Below are 16,857 nucleotides of genomic sequence, written 5' to 3'. Positions count from 1 at the left end.
ACGCAGGATTTGCCAGACTGCCAACGCGCGAGTCACTGGTGGGGGAGGGGAGACTCTGATCGGCGTATAACTCCGTATATTTATGCGATGAGCAAACTCAGTCTTTAACTCTTCACAACTACTTCACAACGATGTTATGCTGTGATTATAATGTCCATCGAATAATAAAGGTTGGCCCAGCCGTTCATCACACTCACTAATTGTCGATGACTTGTAATCGCGCTCAGCTTCTGACACCACTTGTTATGTTTTCCTTTTTTGTGTACTCTGTGTGTCCGTGGAGGCGTGAAGAGAGGCACACAACACAGATGATCATTTCAGTCACTTTACTAGTATATAAAGTAAATAAAGTGTACAATAACGGGGTTATGCTCTTTCCCGGCGCTGATGGGATTCTTCTCAACCATCCGCACCGGAACCTGCGAGCACACTGTCTAACACAACAAACTGAACCTGTCCCCGTACAGTGACGTAACAGCATGTGATTGGCTAATACGCTACTATGCATTTGTGCATAGAGAACTACACATTCAACACAATTTAACCTAATCCAACATTATAACACCATGCATGTTTGTGTTGTTTCTGACAAACAATATTAAAATGTAGGAAAATACACCAAATAGCGTCTTTATTTTCTTTCTTTCTTTTTAGCATTATAAAAAGAGGAGACAACAGTAAAGGACGAGAGAGAACAGCTTGGACTTTCGTTATTTTTGTTGGTCCGTAGGGTGCTTTATTTGTTGTTTTATTTTATAAGTTTTGTTGTTCAACGTTCGCCGGTTCCCTCCTCCTTCTTCCTTGCTGTGAACATTGTTACACACACACACACCACACACATATATAATATATATATATTTAATTTATATATATATATATATATACAGGTGCTGGTCATATAATTAGAATATCATCAAAAAGTTGATTTATTTCACTAATTCCATTCAAAAAGTGAAACTTGTATATTATATTCATTCATTCACACAGACTGATATATTTCAAATTTTTATTTCTTTTAATTTGATGATTATAACTGACAACTAATGAAAATCCCAAATTCATATTCAGAAAATTAGAATATTACTTAAGACCAATACAAAGAAAGGATTTTTAGAAATCTTGGCCAACTGAAAAGTATGAACATGAAAAGTATGAGCATGTACAGCACTCAATACTTAGTTGGGGCTCCTTTTGCCTGAATTACTGCAGCAATGCGGCGTGGCATGGAGTCGATCAGTCTGTGGCACTGCTCAGGTGTTATGAGAGGCCAGGTTGCTCTGATAGTGGCCTTCAGCTCTTCTGCATTGTTGGGTCTGGCATATCGCATCTTCCTCTTCACAATACCCCATAGATTTTCTATGGGGTTAAGGTCAGGCGAGTTTGCTGGCCAATTAAGAACAGGGATACCATGATCCTTAAACCAGGTACTGGTAGCTTTTGCACTGTGTGCAGGTGCCAAGTCCTGTTGGAAAATGAAATGTGCATCTCCATAAAGTTGGTCCTTTTCAAAACTAGTCGGAAGTTGATAGGTTCTCAAGAGCGAACCCCATCTGTCGGCTCGACACAATGTCGAGAGACCGACAGAAAGGGAACCCTGTGTATAGAGCGATGTATGGCTTAATATATGAACAATGGCATTTACTTTATAATTGTGAAATTAAAAAAACAGTGTAACTGTCACAGTATTCATAAACTTTGAAAAAATATTTTTACTTGGAGGCCTCCATTTTTTGCGTCAGAATCCGTGATGTCAAATGGTTGCGACCTAAACCTGTTAACTTTCGCAACAGCGAAGCACACACGTTTTCCATATATAACTGTAACGTATTGATCAAAGGAGACCGCATGTGGTTGAACTGCATAGTCTTTTACTTGTGTATCGGTATATCAACAACACTGGAGTCACAGCGCCACACTGTGGTTACTCCAACACAGTATATACATACGTGACATCTCCTTTTTTTATTCTTAAGAACATTTCTGGAAACTAATTTCAACACAACAACATTACTGAACCTAAATACACACAGTATTTGCTTTTGCTAATTATTATTTTACATTTATTATTTTAATCTCGGTATCTACTAGGCACTCTAATAGGTCTACCAAATCTTGACAGTCTCTCATCACTTAATGAGTGAAACTGTCCATTTCTCACTGTTGAATTCTCATCCTTCACAGAAGCTGAACATCTTGCACTGACATTATTGTCTCCGCTTCCAGTGGTTTCTTGCTCTGTAATGAACTCTGACCCTGGTGAAGCAACTGCTAAGTCTTTCACATCACCATGTTGAATTGAAGAATTCTCAGACTCTTTTGTTTTCAGCAAGTCTTTTCGATTCCTTCTGAAGGTGCGGTTGTCTGGTGTTTGAACAATATAAGACCTTGGTTGTTCAAGCTTGTCGAGAACTACTGCAGGTTTCCAGTTTTTTTCCTCCCTCATTCTCACTTCTTCTCCTGTCTTCAGTTCCAGTAACTTTTTTGTCCCACGATCGAAGTGCTGTTTCTGTTTGACCTGTCTGTTGCTCAGTCTGTTACTCACCTGTTTGAAAATTTCAGGCATCAGCAGTTTCTTTGTCACTGGAATCTTTGATTTCAATCTTCTTCCCATGAGTAGCTGTGCTGGGGAAAGGCCTATTCCATCCAACGGCGTGTTTCTGTACTCAAGAATAGCAATGTAAGGATCTCTGTTACTTTCTTGTGCTTTTTTCAGCAGAGTTTTTATAGTTTGTACTGCTCTCTCTGCTTGACCATTTGACTGTGGAAATCCTGGACTCGAGGTAGTATGTGTGAATTCCCAGCTCTCTGCAAACGCACGCATTTCAGCACTTACAAGCTGTCTTCCATTATCCGAAAACAGTTCATCTGGCACCCCATGTCTGGCAAACATTGATTTGAGAACTGCAATGATTTGCTTACTTGTTGTGTCATTTAACTTGGCTATTTCTGGATACTTGGAAAAGTAGTCCACACAGAGAAGATACTCCGCATCTCTGAAGTGAAACAAATCCATACTGACTTTTGCCCAAGCTCTTTCCGGCACTGGATGTGATATGAGAGGTTCTCTGTGATTGCGATTTCTGTGCTTGTTGCAGACGTCACACTTACTGACGATTTCTTCAATTTGCTTTGACATCCCTGGCCAGAACAAGACGTCTCGAGCTCTTTCTTTGCACTTTACAATACCCAAATGTGCTTCATGAATTTTTTCAAGCATCTCACCTCGCATTTTGTTTGGCACTACCAGTTTTCCATTCTTAAACAATAATCCATCAGCGTGACTCAGATCCTCTCTAAACGTCCAGTACTGCTGTATAGGCTTTGGTACTTTAGTTCTTGAGTTTGGCCACCCGGACTGAACCGCTTCTCTGAACATTCTCAACTCTTCGTCGTTCTCTGTTGCTAACTGGAACTGTTCTTTTTTTTCTTTGAAACCGGTAGCTGATGCACAATCAAACTCACATCCATGTCATCCTCTTCTCTGTTGTCCGGTGTGCAATGCTCTTTAAGGTAAGCTCTGCTCAGTGCATCCGCAATGTGTAGCTGCTTTCCTGGAACATATCTCACCTTTAGGCTGTACTTTTGCAGTCTCATCAGCATTTTCTGTAGTCTGGATGGGGCTTTGTGTAGAGGCTTCTTGAAAATTATTTCAAGTGGCTTATGGTCAGACTCCACCTGTACACAGCGTCCATACAGGTATTGGTGAAATTTTTCGCAACCATTCACAATGGCTAACAGCTCCTTCTCGATTTGTGCGTAGTTTCGCTCACTGTCAGTTAATGCTCTGGAGCCGTATGCGACTGGTTGTCCCTCTTGGAGAATCACAGCTCCTAAACCATCTGAGCTGGCGTCAACTGACAAGGTAACTGGCTGTTTCACATCATAATATTTTAACACTGGGGCTGTACTCACTAGAATTTTAAAGCAGTTGAAGCTCTCTTGTTGCTCCTTCTCCCAATGCCAGTGTGTTTCTCCTTCCAGCAGTTTTCTGAGAGGTGCTGTCACTTCTGAAAGATTTGGGATGAACTTTGCCATGTACTGCACCATGCCTAGGAACCTCTGTAGAGCTGACTTGTCCTGTGGCTCTGGCATGTCCTCTACAGCTTTCACTTTTTCTTTATCAGGTTTTAGTCCGTCTTTACTCAGGATGTGACCTATATAGCTGATTTCACTTAGGCCGATCTTGCATTTCGCTTTGTTCAGTTTCAGGTTTATGCTTCTCAATTTCTCTAATAGTTTTCTCAATCTGTGGTCATGTGAGTCTTTGTCTTCACCCCACACCAGAATGTCGTCCATCACGTTAACAACTCCTTCCATTCCTTCCAGATGTTGAGACAAACACCTTTGGAACACTTCGGGAGCCGACGATATTCCAAACGGAAGCCTTGTAAAACTGTACCTCCCTAAAGGAGTGTTAAAGGTACAAAGTTTAGAGCTGTCGTCATTCAATCGGATCTGCCAGAATCCTTGATTGGCATCCACCACTGAGAACATCTTGGCTTTCGGCATTTCTGCAACTACTTCCTCAAGTGTTTTAAGAGGGTAGTGCTCTCTTCGTATTGCTTTGTTTAGATCCCGAGGGTCTATGCAGATCCTGATTTTGTTGGGTTTTACTATGGTCACCATGCTGTTTACCCATTCGGTGGGCTCTGTCTGTTTTTTTATAACACCCATCTCTTCCATACGTTTCAGTTCACTTTCAATGTTTTCTTTCAGGGCTACTGGAATTTTTCTGGGAGAATGAACAACCGGCATGACCTCAGGCTTTGTCTGAATGTGGTGGACTCCAGGAATACAACCCAGTCCTGTAAAGAAATCTTCAAATTCGCTCAGGATATCTTTTGAAGTTTCTCCTTTTATCTCACAAGTCCTCTTAATTATTCCCAGGGCGGTGCACGATTCTCTTCCTAGAATTGCACATGCATCTTGCTGTATGACTTGAAAGTCTAGTATATACTGCTTGTCTTTGTACTGGCATTCAATTCGTTGCTGACCCAAGGGTGACATCTTGTGGCCTGAATAAGTTACCAGTTTGCAGCGTGAATTTTTCATGTCCTTTTTGTCGATCTTCAGCATTTCCAGTTCTCGCACTGAAATGACATTACAGTCAGCACCTGTGTCCAACTTTACTATCAGGTTGTTCTTGTTAACTTTGAGAGTTTCCGTCCACTGTTCCACTCCAGTCTGTAGTACTTCCTTTTTTTTTTTCATGTTTGTATCCACATCTTGTGCATTCAATTTGGAACGTTTCTTTCTTTGGCTTAACATACTCTTTTGCTTTCATTAAGTTCTTTTGCTTGTTGATTTTGTGCACAGGGATTTCTGTTTCTTCATGCAGTGATTTTAAATGGTTCTGACTCACTTCACTAGCCCGGCAGATATCCACTGCTCTCTGTAGTGTCAGATCGTGTTCCCGTAGCAGCCTGCCTCTTATCTGGTCGTTTGTAATACCACAAACAATGCGGTCCCTTATAAGTGACTCGGTGAGTTCTCTAAACTCACAATCCTTCGCTTTATTCTTTAAATCTGTCATATAAGCATCAATGGACTCTGACTGGCCTTGTGCTCTAGTAAAGAATAAATGTCTCAGGTATGTCAGGTTTTTTCGTGGTTCGCAGTATCTTGCAAACAGTTCTTTTAACGTCTCGTAGTCGTCAACATCATCATCAAATGTAAACGTGTTGAATACCTTGATTGCATCGTCTCCTGCAACATGCAAAAACGTGGCACACTTTATTTTGTCCGACTTCTCCGAGATTCCGCTTGCTATTAGATACAGTTCGAATCGCTGTATCCATCCTCTCCAGCTTTCGGCTAGGTTTCCTTCCAAGCTCAGAGCTCCCTGAGGTTTTAACTGTTCCATCTTTTATTTATTTAAAAAAAATCATCACTTCTGACACCATGTAACGTATTGATCAAAGGAGACCGCATGTGGTTGAACTGCATAGTCTTTTACTTGTGTATCGGTATATCAACAACACCGGAGTCACAGCGCCACACTGTGGTTACTCCAACACAGTATATACATACGTGACAATAACAGTAAGATATGACACGTAAAACATAAGATCATATATACAAACACACAGGGACAGTAAGTGGCGGTATTAGACATCTGTTCAAGGTGAGCGTGCGTTAAATCATATCTTTAAACTATACCGCCTTTGAGACATTTAAGACTATTTAAGACATCAGCATCTACCATAATCGTATACTTTATACATTATGAGAATATACTGATAAACACAATAATAATGCTTGCGGTTTGGTTATTTATTCTGTATTAGAGCACACGTGAATATTAGCCCCCGTCAGCTAATGATCGAGGGAGAGAAGACAATAACGTTAAGTCAAAATCTGGATAAAATGCATTGTATAATGGCTAAAACATCATGTAAATTCGAAATGATTTTGGTTATTAATATGCGTTGTTTCTGACAAACAATATTAAAATGTAGGAAAATACACCAAATAGCGTCATTATTTTCTTTATTCGTTTAGCATTATATAAAGGGAGGAGCGACAACAGTAAAGGACGAGAGACAACCAGGCCTGGACTTTACGTTATGTTTTGTTATGTGTGACCGACAATCGACCGTGAGGGAGCTGCCGGCATTTTACTTTCGTTTTGTTGTTTGTTTATTTTATTAAAGTTTTGTTGTTCAACGTTCGCCTGTTCCCTCCTCCTTCTTCCTTGCTGTGAACATTGTTACACACACACACACATATATATACGTCATCGAAAAAGAACATGGCGGCCTCCTTAGGTTAAAATGAGTATTACATTTAGGGTTTTTTTAAGAACTGAAAATAGTTGATGTGATTTTCAAGTTCAGAATATAGGAGAATGTCCTTAAAATGTTCTCTTCGTAGAAGGAACGTTAATTTGTCATTTGAATTTTGGTGTAAACATGCTAATGTAAGAGCAGAAGAGCATAAACAATTTGAATACAGTAAAACAACAGTCCTGGGGTGACCAGTGACATGACACCTAAACTTACTCGATAGAAATCAACCAAATGTTTCTCCCCTTTCCTGAGGCTCCAGGCTTTACTACACCACTCTTGGTCTGCTCCACAGCATCTTACTCTGGTCAAAAGACAAGAAGAAGAAGAAGCCTGTTTTGTTTAGAATGTTGTGAGTGAGCCCTGATTTCCAGAGACCAGAGGTGGGTAGAAACTTGCAATTACTCCTTGACCAAAAAAATTGACCAAATAGTGGATTATTTTGATCTTTCACGAAACCTGTTCTTATATTATCAAGACACTTGAAATATACAGCATGAGTATAGCCTTTAATTATTTTATAATGCTTTTGAAGCTCTCCATTGTATCCAAAACACCACATTTTCAAAAGTCTGTGTTTTCCTCCGAAGATCAAAGAAGGAGTTTGAGGCTATGAACAACTTACGAGTAAGTAAATAATGACAAAATTACAATTTTGGGTGAGCTTTATCTTTGTGTGCATGGAGCAGTTCCGTTTTTCATGGATTGTGAATGCAAAACGACACTATTTTGTCCACTGTACATTAACAGCCATGCAATGACAGTGTGGCATTGAGATACACAAAAATGCTTTTCTGTTCTGTTTGTCTATTCTACACTCTGTGAACAACATTTACAAAGGACGGGGTGTATTATGGAAAATCACAATTAAACAGCATATTTCCAATCAATAATTAAACCTGACATGTACTGTAACTTTGGCTTGCTAAGCTTAAATTGATCTTAAAATCATCTTTTACGAGGTCGCCTCATCTACTGCACCTGCGCACAAGCTGGCAAGTGCCTCACGAGAGCCCCGCCCCAGAGAAATGTCAGTCTTTACTGATTGACGATTGGCTCATTTTGACCTATTGCTGGGTTGAAAATAACCCAACATTTTTCTGAATGTATGTGCTCTTTTGACTAGAGATCGTTTCAATTACTTCTGAAAAAAAAAAAACGAAATTAGATCAAAATTAGCTCTTTAAAGAAGTTATATTAAAGCAACACTATAGAACTTTTGCTTACGGCTTCCCCATGTGGTTGATAAGTGCAATTGTCTGTTACCAGTGCTGTAAATAATGTTGCTGTATAAGCTGCCCCATGGCCAGCGCAATACACACGTGAATTTGTTTACTAATCTGATGGAACCTGCGAATTACAGAAACGTTGTTTGGAAACCATTTCGCACTCCTCTGCAGGCAGGCAATGGGTGGGGCTGTGTGTGTACTTACCCGAACACAGAACTTACAGAGTGTGGTTGTAGCCGCTATGGGGCTGCTCAGGTAACAGTGGCAGTAGAATTTGTCCGGTTAAGAGTTGTTTTATCACTGAAATAATTTTAGAGACATTATTTTAAGTTAAAAAACTACAAAGTGTTGCTTTAAATGAAACCATTCAACCATATAGTCTAGAATGTGATATTGAATAGCCAATTCTGGCACTATCACTATCAGTATTATTTATTACATCCTCATTCCTCACATTAAATTTCAAGTTATGATTGAAAAAATTGAATCGTACATTGAATATGTACGAATGCATTTTTCAGGTAAACATGTAAGAGTTTTGCTTTAAGAGAATAAAGCATTTCGGTGCAGGTAGAACTGCTCCATCTCATTCTTAAACTTGTGCTGTAGTGTAAATGTAATTTTATGTATTTTCGGGCAGGTGAGCCACAAAGGTTTCTAAAGTGGTTCAGTTTTCAAATGCACACTGTAAAAATAAAAGGTGCCTCAAATATCCTGTTGTGTACTCAAAGAACCTTAAACCTTATTTTAAGTGCTTCAAAGCTCCTTTTCTCATAATAGGGTTATGGTGGAACCATCTATAGTCTTTGTGGTTCTTCCAGGAACCTAGAAGATTCTTGAATAACCCCATATTCAGTTGTGAAGTTCTGGAGTCACCTTTTCACTACACTGGGACCTCAAAGTGCTTTGCGGGTTATTGAAGGAACTCAAATTCTAAAAAAATGGTTCTTGTAAGATCTTAAACTTGTAAGTCGTTCCTGGAGAATCTCTCTTGTACAAGAAAGTATCTAGAGGAACCCCAAAAAATTCTGCATGAAATAGGGATTTTTAGTGTCTGATCATTTTGATGTTTTATGAGAATAAGAATAGTCCAAAGTTTGGTTTTTGGCCCCTGCTAAGTGAACACACATTTTAAAATCATACACATAATTAGAAGAGGCTAAATGTTATTTTGAAAAATTTCAGCAAGCTTTTTGATTATTTTATATTTCTTATTTGTATTATATCATTAATTATATTAATATATTATAAATAAACATTTTTATTCTATGAGTAGATCCTAAGTCACTGAAATCTTTTGAAAATGCAAACGTTGTTGTGCTTTCCATCCAAACAAACTGCAGCTGCTCTGTGTGTTTATTGTGCAGTCTCTCCCTCCACAGTACTGTGGCGCTGTTGGCCCAATGTCGCAGCGTCAAAGCATGTGCCATGTGGCGCTTTCGTTAGTATGTGTGTTTAACTTTTTCCAGCTCTGCGCAGACCGATCACCTTTATGACAAAACGCATGCGGATTTAGAATAACGTCTCTAAAGCATACTCAACTCAACTCAACTTTATTTATATAGCGCTTTTACAATTTTCATTGTTACAAAGCAGCTGTACATGAGACATATTGACTACAAGCAAAACAATCAAAGTTGAACCTGCAAAAACAAGAAAAGGTTGAAAACACAGAAGACAGACACACCCACACACAAAACACTCCACACACACAACACGCACACACACCAACACACACAGACACAGAGACACACACACACACACACGTACGTACACAGACAAGTACGCACACACACACACGCTCAGTGAGAGCACACATTTAGGATAAAGGAGAGAGAAGCACAGGTCAAATATAACAGATAATAAATTCCTATATGCAATATTAATTAAGTAAAACTTTAAGATTCTAAAGCAGCCCCCCCGGTCAGGCAGATAGTGCAAAAACAGTATGCAAACGGTGGCGAGGAACCCAAAACTCTAATCGAGAAAAAAAACCTCAGGAGAACCCAGGCCCAACCAGGGGATTCCAGTTCCCCTCTGGCAAAAGCTGCTGCCTCTGCACAAGCTCCAGAGAACTTGCACAACAAGGCTAAATAAAATAAATAAACTTAATAATAAAATAAATTATAGTTTAAGATTATCATTAATAATCTAATAGCATTTGAAATTTTGTGGTGAAGACATGTCAAGAGACCGCGTCCTTCTTTATCCAGCTCTATCATCTCAGCTCTTGTCAGGTCCCCACTTCCCATTCTCCGCTCTACCATCAGGTCAGGCCATGAACTGCATCCTGCTCGCTGTGGTAACCTTGGAACAATGAGACAAGACTGGCTGAGAGTAGAGTACTGTTCTGTACTCTTTGATGCAACAAGTACATCAGTTGTGTTTTTGGTTCCGGTTGATCTAACTAATGCAGCCTAAACCCTCGAAGATTTATATTATGGAAGAGTAGTGTATGCAAGATTAAAAAGAACATTTAAATTTGACTTGATGTCAGGCGCTCTGGCTCCCGGTAAACATTTGACTATGGTGGCTGGTGCCTCTATGTTAACGTTCCGAACAATAGAATCACCGATAACTAGGGCACTTTCAGCAGGTTTCTCAGTCGGTGCGTCACTGAGCGGGGCAAACCTGTTCGAGACTGTAATCGGAACGGTCGAGTGATGTTTTGTCCTGCGACTACGCCGTCTCACAGTCACGAAGTTTCCCAGCTGCGGAGGATTTTCAACCGGAACCGAGCTGTGTGCGCTAATGTTGCTCGCATCCAAAGTGTTTTCTATCGTCGTTAAACTCTTACTATCCTCAGATAAAGATTGGATGCGAGACTCTAATTCTAAGATCTTCTCTGTCAGCCTAACTATTTCCCTGCATTTATCGCATATAAAGCCCTCGCAGCTGACAGAGAAGGCTAAGCTAAACATATGACATGAGGTGCAAGTAACAATAATAGGAATAGAAGCCATAACTCACCGGATTTGAAGTGCAATTCCAACTTACCAAGGTTGCTCGATGGATCGTAGTATACTCGCTTAAAAAGAGAAACAGTTAGCACACAAGACAAACCAGAGGCAAGATGATATTCCACAGTGTGAACAGAAAGCAAGCTAACACGCTATTGCTATGCTAACGGCGTTAAGTTAACTATCACTTTTGGTTTAGACTCTTCCAAGTAAATAACAGGAACAGGGTTATTGAGATATCAGGATAAGTTAGCAACGACAATAATAATTAACGAAAATAAAATACACTAATATTAGAGCGAAGTGATAAGAGCACTGATACAAACAAGCTGCCGGCAGCGATGCAGGAACAGGAAGCAGGAACAGGAAACACGAACCCAAAAGCTCTGTAAAGCATACAGAGCAGTCAGTTCACAAATAGCTCTCACTGTGCTTTGATGTCGCCGATCCGTCTGCGATCAAACATCAGTGGCACGAGTGTTCACCGGTGTTGTTCCGCTCGCGCGACAGGCGGGAATTCAAAATAACGGATCGCAACAACCTCTCGACTGTCCCATTGGATGTAAGTAAAGTCAAAATATATAAATAACTTAAATATACTAACTATATACTATTTATATAAATGTATACTCTGACACGTCTAATTGTATGGCCGCTTTTGCAGAGGTAGGGTAGTAACGCGCTACATTTACTTCGTTACATTTACTTGAGTAACATTTTGGAAAATATGTACTTTTTAAGTAAAATTAAAAGTGTGTACTTTTACTCTTACTTGAGTAAATTTCTAATAGAAAATCTGTACTTTTACTTCGTTACATAACTTACATTGCGTGACGTTCCTTCGTTCCTTCATTTTAAAATATGCTTTTTAAAACGCGTTGTTTATTTCAAGGTTGTCGTCTCTTTTTACGGGCATTCCCGAGTGATCGATTCTTTTGAGTCGATTCTTTTGAAAGCATTAATTGAACAATGGGCAAAACCATTTGAATAGGCTAATGAATCAGTTCAAATGATTTGTTCAGTTCGCAGCACGATCTGAATCATCTGAAGCAGGATTACTCACTCCTCGTAGCGCGAAACTTAAGAACACGCAGAACACAAAGAGCGTTGGATGAAGTGGATATTAATCTATATCTATACAATCAAAACTGCAAATGTGTCATATTGTTTGCCAGCAATGATAAATGCCCGCCATATGCGCGCACCCGCGCGACCTGTTCGTCAGACACAGCAACATGCGCGTTACCTGTCAGACACAGAGACGTGCACTGTAAAAATTAAAGGTTCTTTGAGGAACCATTTGGGGTTCTTCACATTGCCACGCTGGCAGAACCACTCAGGGGAAACTCAAGGCACCGCTTAATGAAGGGCGGTTCTCTGAGGAACCCTCAAGGCTTCTTGGGGATCCCTTTATTAAAATGGTCTGGAACCATCTTGGGTGCTTCAAGGCACCATTTCACATTTGCTATTCACAATATTTTAATAATGCAGAAATACTAAAACAAATACAAAGCAAACAGTTTATTGATAACAACAACAATTTACATTGAATAAATGTAAATGTAAAATGTAAATAAGATGTAAATAAATGTAAAAGAGCAGTGCAGTGTTGGCTTGCTCACCGGGAGACTGCATATTTATTTATTTATTTATTCATTTATTTATTAGATATTATTTATTATAATGATCTTGCTTGGTCTATAAACACCATGCACTGTGCTGTGTTTTACCTTTCTGTGTTTTTCTTATTTGCTCCTGTAAAGCTGCTTTGGAACAATGCACATTGTGAAAAGCGCTATATAAATAAAATTGAATTGAATTGAATAAATATTAACAAAATAGTCAATATTGTACATTACAATTCTAAATTCATGAAATCAAATGTATAATCAATATTGTGTTGGTGATATTGTTATAAATTAAAACAATATCTTAACAAAATAACCTTGCCTAAATAATAACCAAATAATAAAAAGCAAATCCTTGTGAGCAAGAAAAAAACATTGCTGTTCTCTCCAAATGGGTTTCCTGCTATTACCAGGTGGTGTGAGGATCAAAAGTCAAAATTATTTCTATAGTTATAGCATTTCACAATTTTGTATTGCTAAAGTAGATATGTATTTATGGCAAAAAGAGAACAGGAGCTGCGCCTGTTGGCCTTAGGTGTCCCAGGCAGTGCAAGGATGAGCATCAGGGCGGGCTGGAGCTGGGTCTGTTGGCCTTGGGTGTCCCTGGGAATAAGACATGAGACAAAAAGAGGGATTTAGATAACGTCTCATAAAACATTACATTTAATCATTTAGCACATCACAAATTGGTTTACAAATGTAACAATAAACAAAATATTACAATGCCTGTTAGTCACTGCTTTGGTCTATTTGGTCTGGTTAAGAAGTACAGTAGGCTATTTATATCAACAATCCACTTTATTCCGATTTTTTCATTGTCAGTGATAGGGTTGCACGGTGTTCCGGTGCTACGGTAGCATCGCGATGCTAAAGCTTCAAAATACCGGTAGTATCGTAGTACCGTAGGTAATGTTGCATATGCGCATTAATATTTATTTGAACACTTACATCTGCCTTTTTGCGGTGTTTACCTCCTAAATGAATGTGTGTTTTAAATGTCTCGGGCGAGTTGATGATTCAAATTTGAGAGACTTGTACTGGCCCACCTGAAGGACATCACCAGACCACTTCTTGATCCCCTCCAGTTTGCTTACCGAGCAAACAGGTCTGTGGACGATGCAGTAAACATGGGACTGCATTACATCCTACAACACCTAGACAGACCAGGGACTTACGTCAGGATCCTGTTTGTAGACTTCAGCTCGGCCTTCAACACCATAATCCCAGACCTCCTCCTGCCCAAGTTACCCAGCTCTCTGTGCCAACCTCTACCTGTCAGTGGATTATTAACTTCCTGTCGAACAGGCAGCAGCTAGTGAGGTTGGGAAAATTTAAATCCAGCACATGTACCATCAGCACCGGAGCTCCTCAAGGATGTGTTCTTTCTCCACTGCTATATTCACTCTACACAAACGAATGCACCTCTACAGACCCTTCTGTCAAACTCCTGAAGTTTGCAGATGACACCACAGTCATTGGCCTTATTCAAGACGGTGATGAATCTGCCTACAGAAAGGAGGTTGCTCAGCTGGCTGCCTGGTGTAGTCAAAACAACCTAGAGCTGAATGCATTCAAGACAGTGGAGATGATAGTGGATTTCAGAAGGAACCCTCCATCACTTCCTCCCCTCACCATCCTGGACAGCACTGTGGATACTGTGGAGTCATTCAGGTTCCTGGGCTCCACCATCTCTCAGGACCTGAAGTGGGAGTCCCACATAGACTCCATTGTAAAGAAGGCCCAGCAGAGGTTATACTTCCTCCGTCAATTGAGGAAGTTCAACCTACCACAGGAGCTACTGACCCAGTTCTACTCAGTGGTCATCGAATCTGTTCTGTGCACTTCAATTACTGTTTGGTATGGCTCGGCCACCAAATCAGACCTACGAAGACTACAACGGACAGTTCGTAGTGCTGAGAAAATTATTGGTGCTCCTCTGCCCACACTTCAGGACCTGTACGATTCCAGAGTGAAAAACAGGGCAAGAAAAATCATCATTGACTCCACACACCCAGCACACAAACTCTTTGATCTGCTGCCCTCTGGCCGGCGCTTTAGAGCACCAAACACCAGGACTTCCAGACACAGAAGCAGCTTCTTCCCCCAGGCAATCTCCCTCCTAAACAGATAACTGCTCCTTAAGAGCAATATTCCACTTCCACTACTCCTATAGTGTGCACTATAGTGCCTTATTATATCTACATCTTATGTATACATGTATATAACACTACCTCTACTTACTAAATTATCCATTTGCACAAGTGTACATACAATCTGTTAATATGTTTATTCTACTATATACTACCCTGTACAATGTCTCTTATATGTTATTATCCCCCATTTTCTGTAAAATAGTCTTTATTTTATATATGCACAATTTAGAATCTTTTAGACTGTAAATCGTATTATATTGTATTGTCATTGTGTTGAATGTCTGTACTAGAAGCTTCCAACACCAAAGAAAATTCCTTGTGTGTGCAAGCACACTTGGCAATAAAGCTCTTCTGATTCTGATTCTGAAATTGGCGATTTGAACGAGTTGGTTAAATGATTCACTAACTCAGTGGAAAATTGACGCCACCTACTGGCCGTTTTAGTTCTGCATTTAAAGTAAGCCTAATATTTCCCTTTATAAAGACTGCTGTATCAATTAAATTTGTCCAACATTTGAATTAGTTCCTACGTGAAAAATGATCTAGTGTACTTTAGTATTTACTACAGTAAACTACTAAAACTCATAGATACTAGTGTTTTTGAGTCTTATCATAGTAAATATTTAAGTATACTACAGTATTTACAAATGACTAAATGTAAATGTATTTGCTACAATTTATCAAATTACTACAGTTAATACAACAACATATTCTAGTGCAAAGTATAATACAGTTTACTATAGTAAATACAAAATGTTTAATCTAAATCTGTGTTTTTTGTATAGATTTGAATTATATGGCACAGCATCGTGATACTACTTGGTATCGAGATACTTCAGCTGGTATAGTATCGTAAGACATGTTTATGGTACCGTGACAACCCTAGTCAGTGAGTGTTTTTACATGTGCAAATATAACAAATAACATAACAATAAAAATATCATAATAAATATAATACTTACTTTTTTTGTCTACTCAACTGGAAAATACTGAAAATTCTGAGGAAAAAGGATAAAAACAGAACTGAATGATAAAAATATTTAATTACAGGCAATTTATGTAACATGGGTGGGGAAACCATTCAACACAAACATCAATAAGTTAAAAAAGAGCTATACATTCACTAAAAGTGAACATAATAGCTAAAAGTGGCTAAAAGTCATTGTTTGTCATTTAACACCAATTTAACGTTAGCCCCACAAGCTTCATCATTAACTTATATTCGTTAGCATCTCGGCTAAAACAAGCGCTGTCTACACTGTATAAAATAAGTAAACGGTTTAAACAGCCAAAAGCGGCCATACAATTAGACGTGTCAGAGTACACATTTGTATAAATAGTATATAGTTAATATATTTCAGTTATTTATATATTTTTACTTTACTTACCTCCAGTGGGACAGTCGAGAGGTTGTTGCCATCCGTTATTTTGAATTCCCGCCTGTGGCGCGAGAGGACACCGGTGAAAACTCGTACACCTCGTGTGTGCCAGTCAGATGTTTGATCGCAGACGGAACGTCGTATGACATCAAAGCACAGTGAGAGCTATTTGTGAACTGACTGCTCTGTATGCTTTAGAGATGTTATTCTAAGGCCGTATGCTTTTTGTCATAAGGTGATCGGTCTGCGCAGAGCTGGAAAAAGTTAAACACACATACTAACGAAAGCGCCACATGACACATGCCTTGACGCTGCGACATTGGGCCAACAGCGCCAAAGTACTGTGGAGGGCGAGACTGCACAATAAACACACAGAGCAGTTGCAGTTTGTTTGGATGGAAAACACAACAACATTACATTTTCAAAAGATTTCAGTGATTGAGGATCTTATGGAATGAATAGTTATTGAATGATAGTTTTGTCTCCAGTTAATATAATATCAATATTAATAAATATAAAAGAATTAAAAGCTTGCTGAAATTTTTCAAAATAACATTTAGCCTTTTCTAATCATGTGCATGATTTTAAAATGTGTGTTCACATAGCAGGGGCCACAAACCAAACTTTGGCCTATTCTTATAAAGCATCAAAATGATCAGTCTAAAAATCCCCATTTCATGCAGAATTTTGGTTCCTCTAGATACTGTCTTGTACAAGAGAGAT

At 39.2% G+C, this 16,857-nt stretch overlaps 1 long non-coding RNA gene across 1 annotated transcript; it reads right to left on the bottom strand.

Annotated features, from left to right (window-relative positions):
* Positions 1–13,067: 13,067 nt before the first annotated feature.
* Positions 13,068–16,269, bottom strand: LOC130553960 (uncharacterized). The gene is made up of 3 exons (XR_008962930.1): positions 16,144–16,269; positions 15,718–15,753; positions 13,068–13,205 (listed from the first exon to the last, which is right to left on the bottom strand). It is a non-coding gene; the product is annotated as an uncharacterized LOC130553960 (long non-coding RNA).
* Between the last annotated feature and the right edge of the window lie 588 nt (positions 16,270–16,857).

The sequence above is a fragment of the Triplophysa rosa genome, linkage group LG5 (assembly GCF_024868665.1).
Source record: "Triplophysa rosa linkage group LG5, Trosa_1v2, whole genome shotgun sequence".
In the NCBI taxonomy this organism is placed as follows: domain Eukaryota; kingdom Metazoa; phylum Chordata; class Actinopteri; order Cypriniformes; family Nemacheilidae; genus Triplophysa; species Triplophysa rosa.
The sequence above is the reverse complement of the archived record's forward strand: the minus strand, read 5'-3'. Positions and strand labels throughout refer to the sequence as shown.